This window comes from Podarcis cretensis (assembly GCF_951804945.1).
Source record: "Podarcis cretensis genome assembly, chromosome: 3".
Lineage (NCBI taxonomy): Eukaryota > Metazoa > Chordata > Lepidosauria > Squamata > Lacertidae > Podarcis > Podarcis cretensis.
Genome location: NC_137172.1, coordinates 51507704 through 51514604, shown reverse-complemented (window position 1 = coordinate 51514604; position 6901 = coordinate 51507704). Strand labels below are relative to the sequence as shown.

The following is a 6901-nucleotide window of genomic DNA, read 5'->3' as shown; positions in this document are numbered from 1 at the left end:
GTCTGGGTCAATAGGTGGAGAGTTCAGACCCAGAATGAGAGCATGCAAATTTAGATTTTACAGGTATGCAAAGACCTTATTTAAGCGACTCAGGATACAGCTTCTTGAAGTCAATACTGCATTTCCATTAGTCAGCAAAACTCCCCTGAAATACCCAGCATCAAGCTGATGTTCACCAGCTGTGGATCTGGACTAAAGCCTAGCTAATGAAACATTCCAAGGAGGAAACTTTTGCAAGAGTGGCAATTCTCTAGCCACAGTGTCTTGGAGAAATTCCAGTTTTGGTAACGGTGAACTTTCAACATAATATAATATTTCTGTTTGCTTTTTTTTCAAACTCTGTTGTTGTGTGCACATATGTTTGGGGCATGTATGGATAATATCATTGTATAGTATAGTCACTAGATGGCATTGGACTTGTGTTTGGGCAGAGTCAGGCATTTCCTGTGTCTGTTGCTCTTCTGATGTTTCTGGGGAAGAGTCAAAACAGTCTCTACCTAGTTTCTGGATGAATGTGTCCTGTAAGCCTTCCACAATCAGGTCACAGAAGATAAATAAATGTTAGAAACTTATATGTAAGAAACAGAGAGCAATCAACTGAGAGCTGTTTCCCATCAATTTTACATTGCCATTAGAAATTATACATGCCCTTTTGGGGGGTGGGTGGGGGGTAGCAATAGCTATCATGGAGATAACTTACTGACAGCTAATAAGACCTTATGGTGGAGCCCATTTTGGGGGGGGCGGGGTGTGACAAGAACTGCAAGAATATTGTGCCAGATCAAAGATTGCTTGTTCCCTCAAGAAAGGGAATGAAAACCATGGGAATAACGATGAGAGTTCATTCTGACTGTGCATTTATTTAATCTCTCTTGTTTATCCTGGTTCTATGGAAACAAACGAAGGATAACATGTAGGTTTTATCTACAAAAGCAAATAATACTAGGATGCGCCAGTCAATAAAAATCTGCAGAAGCCTAGATGATCCACATTCACCACTGTTTTAGGTAAAGTAGTTTGATCTAATGATGGTTTAATAGCAAGAAAACAATTAGTATTGCCAAAATGTAGTGGAAGCTGATAGTAGAGACCTAAACATCTTGGTATATTGGAAGTGGGTGCAATAACTGCCCTCCACAGCTAGAGACTAGAGGACTGTTTGGAGGCAAAAGGTCAAACATTCCAAGAATTTCTCACAAAACTGAGGGGCTTTATATATCCTTTTTGAGAAGAACAAAACCTACCAATCTCAGCAGATCTCTCTTTCCTTGGCTCATAAATAGCTGATGTCTCTTCCCACTTTAATGCTTGTTGCTTGCCCCTCAGTTTGTGCTCAATGCCCCACCCCCTGAAGTGCTAAAAAGCATGTATTTCTTCAGTGAGACATCCTCACCCAAATAATTACTTCTGTCGATTAAGATAAGAACATACCTTCTGTATCAAAACAGAACTCCTGGCAAGAATTCAGCTATTCTGAGATAAGATTTGAGAGTTAGTTGTAAAGCTGTTGAGATCTGACCTGACTGGCACAGCAAAACAAAAAAAGGGGGGTTGTGTCTACTTTTCAGCCTTTAGAAAAAGAATCAAAGACTTCATGTTTTGTATTGTTGGGGAGAAGATCAACCTATCAGGAAATTGCAAATTCAGTTGTTGTTGATTTTGATAAATGATAATATATAAAGGGTGCATAGCCATGCCTGTGTGATTGTTCTCTTCCTTTGTAGGATAGTGATAGAAAGGATTCAGGGATAAGGGGTGTTTGCAGGAGTTTGAAGTGCAGGAGTAAGATCTAGGTGGACCTTCTTCATGATGGAGACTCTAGCAAATCCAGTCACTCAGACAGCAGCTGGAGACTGTCTGAAGGGACACTTGATTAAACTTGTGACCCACCAAGCTTAATGCAGTTCATCAGACACATATGATGACCCATCAGAGACTCAGTAAACCACTTGATTTTGCTGGGAGTGACAATCAGGTAGTTAGTCAGTACTGTGGGTTCACCACTGTTGTGTTTTATTGCTTTTGTTAATGACATAAAGATGGCATAGAAAACAAGATATTCTTAGAAATTTGAGTTTGATTTCTTATGAAGGATCATTGTGCCTGGCTAAAATAATAGCAATAATAACAATAGAGCAAGGATGTGGCTGGATGTCAATTCACAACAGGGCTTATTGGTGGCCCTAGAAATTACTCCAAACACAAGTCATTTGCTGACAATCAGTTCTTGAGGCATGTGTAGCCATCACTACACCCACAATTAATCTTTTAGTGTGGCATCATAAAAGGCCTGTGAAGACCATAGTCCTTCCTTAGAGAAGAAATGGGACAAAAACATAAGGCCTGCTGCATTTGGTTGATTGACCAGCTGTGCAAAGGTTTAAAACCTGAATGGGGGGAACTGAAAGCCAAACCAGACCTGTCCAGGGGTCCTAATGTGTCCCAGCAGGTTGTGTCCTCCACAGCTCCACTTACCTCACACCTGATGTCATAATTAATAATAATAATAATATAATAATAATAATGATAATAATAATAATAATAATAATAATAATAATAATAATAATTTATTATTTATACCCCGCCCATCTGGCTGGGCTTCCCCAGCCACTCTGGGCGGCTTCCAAAAGAATATTAAAACACTGTGATACATCAAACATTAAAAGCTTCCCTAAACAGGGCTGCCTTCAGATGTCTTCTAAAAGTCTGGTAGTTGTTGTTCTCTTTGACGTCTGGTGGGAGGGCGTTCCACAGGGAGGGCGCCACTACCGAGAAGGCCCTCTGCCTGGTTCCCTGTAACTTGGCTTCTCGCAGTGAGGGAACCGCCAGAAGGCCCTCGGTGCTGGACCTCAGTGTCCGGGTAGAATGATGGGGGTGGAGACGCTCCTTCAGGTATACTGGACCAAGGCTGTTTAGGGCTTTAAAGGTCAGCACCAACACTTTGAATTGTGCTCGGAAACGTACTGGGAGCCAATGTAGGTCTTTCAAGACCGGTGTTATATGGTCTCGGCTCCCAGTCATCAGTCTGGCTGCTGCGTTCTGGATTAGTTGTAGTTTCTGGGTCACCTTCAAAGGTAGCCCCACGTAGAGCGCATTGCAGTAGTCCAAGCGGGAGATAACCAGAGCATGCACCACTCTGGCGAGGCAGTCCACAGGCAGATAGGGTCTCAGCCTGCGTACCAGATGGAGCTGGTACACAGCTGCCCTGGACACGGATTTAACCTGTGCCTCCATGGACAGCTGTGAGTCCAAAATGACTCCCAGGCTGCGCACCTGGTCCTTCAGGGGCACAGTTACCCCATTCAGGACCAGGGAATCCTCCACACCTGCCTGCCTCCTGTCCCCCAGAAACAATACTTCTGTCTTGTCAGGATTCAATCTCAATCTGTTAGCTGCCATCCATCCTCCAACCGCCTCCAGACACTCACACAGGACCTTCACCGCCTTCACTGGTTCTGATTTAAAAGAGAGGTAGAGCTGGGTATCATCCGCATACTGATGAACACCCAGCCCAAACCTCCTGATGATCTCTCCCAGCGGCTGCATGTAAATGTTGAAAAGCATGGGGGAGAGGACAGAACCCTGAGGCACCCCACAAGTGAGAGCCGAGGGGTCTGAACACTCATCCCCCACCACTACTTTCTGAACACGGCCCAGGAGGAAGCCTGGATGCTCATTGTGTAGGGCAGGTAAAATAATGGCTATAAAGAAACAACCAGGAACCTTAGAGTGCACTCCTAATCACTTCTCTGCTAGTGGGGCTTGCTTTTGGCACTTAAAAAATAAATAAATCACCTAATAGAAGCCCTGCTAGGATTGGTTCCACTCAGGAGCTGCTGATTTGCTGTCCTAGTTGGAGCCCATCCCTGCCCAACGTGAGAAGAATCTTTGCAGCCAGACCTTGAATGCAAGGCAGGGGTGCAAAGGAAGGAAGGAAGACTCTGGAGCATGCTCAGAAAGTGCTTCTGATTCTTCCTTTGAAGTCAAACTTCCTTTGCAGGTTGAGGGCTTTTCTTCATTGGAGGTTTATAAGCAGAGGTTGGATGGTCCTCTGCCGTTGTTGTTTTAGCTGAGATTCCTGCATTGCAGGTACAGTAGTTGAGCTAGATGACCCTTGGGGTCCCGTCCGTCACTACAATTCTGATTCTATGAATCACCTGTCATTATATTGCATCAAGTGCCCACCTGTCAAAAATACCCTGCAGAAAGGGGGCGATTTCTGGAGCCAGTTCCCCACCCCTGGTTTAAAGCCTCTGCCATAGACCAAATGGCTGTGGGAATTGGCCTAAGTCAAAAACCTGTCTGCTAAATTTAGTCCATAAGTCTCCATCTCTGCAGGGTCCCCCAGACAAACTGGGATGCTAGACTTAAACGTGAGCAGGCATTTGCGGGGCGGGGGGCGGGGAGTAATAGCAGCAGATAAGATCCTTAAACTGATTGTGATTGCCCAATTTCTTCATAGGTGTCTTATGTAAAATTTGGAGAAGTTTCCCTTGCTGATTGGCTGACTCTAGGTGGCACCATCAGACTGAGCCAATTTGGTGGGAACAGCTGAATTCCGCAGGCTATATGGGCAGGTTCTCCTACATTAGGGTTGGCATGAAAATACCACGCTCACTCCCAGAAGAGTAAACCTGAATCCAAAAGAGAGTCTTTCATGCTAATATCTTTATGCAGCATTAGGAAGTAAGAAAAGATGTTGAGATCTGCCTGGGCCTGTGCATTAGGGCAGGGCCAGCCCAAGACATTTTGGCACTTGAGGCAGACTTCAAAATTCCCCACCTCTCCAACAGGGGAGAAGGAGTGAGAAAAGATCTACATCAGAAACAAGGGAGGGAGGAAAACGTTTGGGGGAAGCTATAAGAGGTGCTAAGTCGTTTTTCAGTCATGTTGAGTATCCTTCCGAATGGGAAGTCTGCGCATGTTTGATTCCTGGTGGTCCGAAGGGACATGGCTGAAACGAAGCAGGTTTGGGTCTGTTCAGTGACTGCCCCGGAACCACGTGTAGAAGAAAGGCGGGATATAAATTTAAGAAAATAAGTAAATCAAGCTATATAGGCAAGGGTGGTATTCCAAATGGAAGAAAAATCCCAGACGCAGGGCAATCCTAACACATCACATCACTCCACTTTGGGGTTTTCATAGTACTTGAGAATTGGCTGTCAGTTACAGCTGTTGCATCCAGTATAGAAGAATCCCCATATAGCATACCTGCTTGTCTTCATCATGGCCTTTCCAGAGCCAAAACTGAAGAAGCCTGAGTTGCCAAAGAAACTTCTGGGCACACTGGAATGTAAACAGGGAGCTGTCAGGGCAGTGAGGTTCAATGTGGATGGAAATTATTGTCTCACCTGTGGCAGTGACAAATCACTTAAGCTCTGGAACCCCCTCAAAGGCACTCTTCTTAAGACTTACAGCGCCCATGGCTATAAAGTTCTGGATGCAGCAGGATCATTTGATAACAGCCAGCTTTGTTCATGTGGTGCAGACAAGACAGTAGTGTTGTGGGATGTTGCCACAGGTCAAGTGATTCGTGAAAGTAAACTGTGTCCAGTTCAATGAAGAGGCAACTGTGATCCTTTCAGGTGCCATTGACTCCAGTGTCCGCTGCTGGGATTGCCGGTCACGCAGACCAGATCCCATCCAAATCCTGGATGAGGCCAAGGATGGCATTTCCAGTCTGAAGGTGTCAGACCATGAAATCCTTACAGGTTCTGTGGATGGGCGTGTCCGTCGCTATGACCTCCGTGCTGGGGAGCTCTACTCAGATTACATTGGAAGTCCCATCACCTGCGTGTGTTTCAGCAAAGATGGGCAATGTACCCTGGCTGCTAGCTTGGATTCTACTCTGCGTTTGCTGGACAAGGATACGGGCGAACTACTAGGAGAATATACAGGCAACAAGAATGTAACCTATAAGATGGACTGCTGCATGAGCGAGAGGGACACTCATATGGGGAGCTGCTCTGAGGATGGGAAGGTGTACTTCTGGGACCTGGTGGAGGGGTCCCTTGCCCTGAGCTTGCCTGTGAGCAAGACTGCAGTTCAGTCTCTGTCCTTCCACCCAACTGAGTCTTGCTTGCTCACTGCTGCAGAGGGCCGTGTGCAGTTTTGGAGGGAGGAGTTGTACGTGGCTGAGGAAGGGGAACCAGCCTGATGGTCCCTGTCCTGGCTTGAGTGGAGGACCGAAGCTGCAAGGAGATGGAACTCTCAGCCATACTTCTCTTCAGAAGCACAGTACTGTTTCCACTGCCTTCGGGAAGGTGTGCAACACTGGACTCCCCTGCTCTTTGGAATCACACTTTGCAACTGGTGCTTGTAACACTTACTTACAATCTCTCAGTTCCATACCAGTTTCCAGAGGGATGGCCATGTTAGTCTCTCTTCCTCAACCATCAGCAGGTTTCTGTTTTATAAGTACTCTCATCTTTCAACATTAATACCTGAGTTGATTGTTCTCCCCGCCCCCCCTAAAAAAGACTGTATTGTTTTACTGAAAACTAAGTAAAGTTAAGTTGTTTTTCAGGAAGAAAAAAAAAGAAACAAGGGAGGGAGGAAGATTGACATCAGGATCTGCTGAATGAATTGAGATTTGTTGCCTCTGTGGTTCTTGCCACCTGAGGCAGCCGTCTCACCTCTGCACTGGGGACAAGGTGCACCCACAAAATACATATCTCAGAAATGTAACTTCGAGGAAAGAAGGATAACTCTAACAATTCCCACTAGCAACATTTTAACAAACAACACCCCCAAAAGGTGGTGGTAGACAAAATAGGGATCTAAAATAGGGACTCTCTGGCAAATTGAGACAGTTGCGATCTCAGAAGATGCAACAGACATGTTCTCTGCTGCTCCAGTAGGTAGAGATTGCAGGGATGCAGATTTCAGCTAAATACAAGGG

General features: G+C 45.4%; 1 pseudogene across 1 annotated transcript; it reads left to right on the top strand.

Moving 5' to 3' along the window:
• The first annotated feature begins 4834 nt into the window (after nt 1-4834).
• On the top strand, nt 4835-6525 carry LOC307213301 (WD repeat domain-containing protein 83 pseudogene; annotated as a pseudogene). Its single transcript, XR_013843986.1, has 2 exons — nt 4835-4866; nt 5064-6525. The product of XR_013843986.1 is annotated as a WD repeat domain-containing protein 83 pseudogene (transcript).
• Nucleotides 6526-6901: the final 376 nt, after the last annotated feature.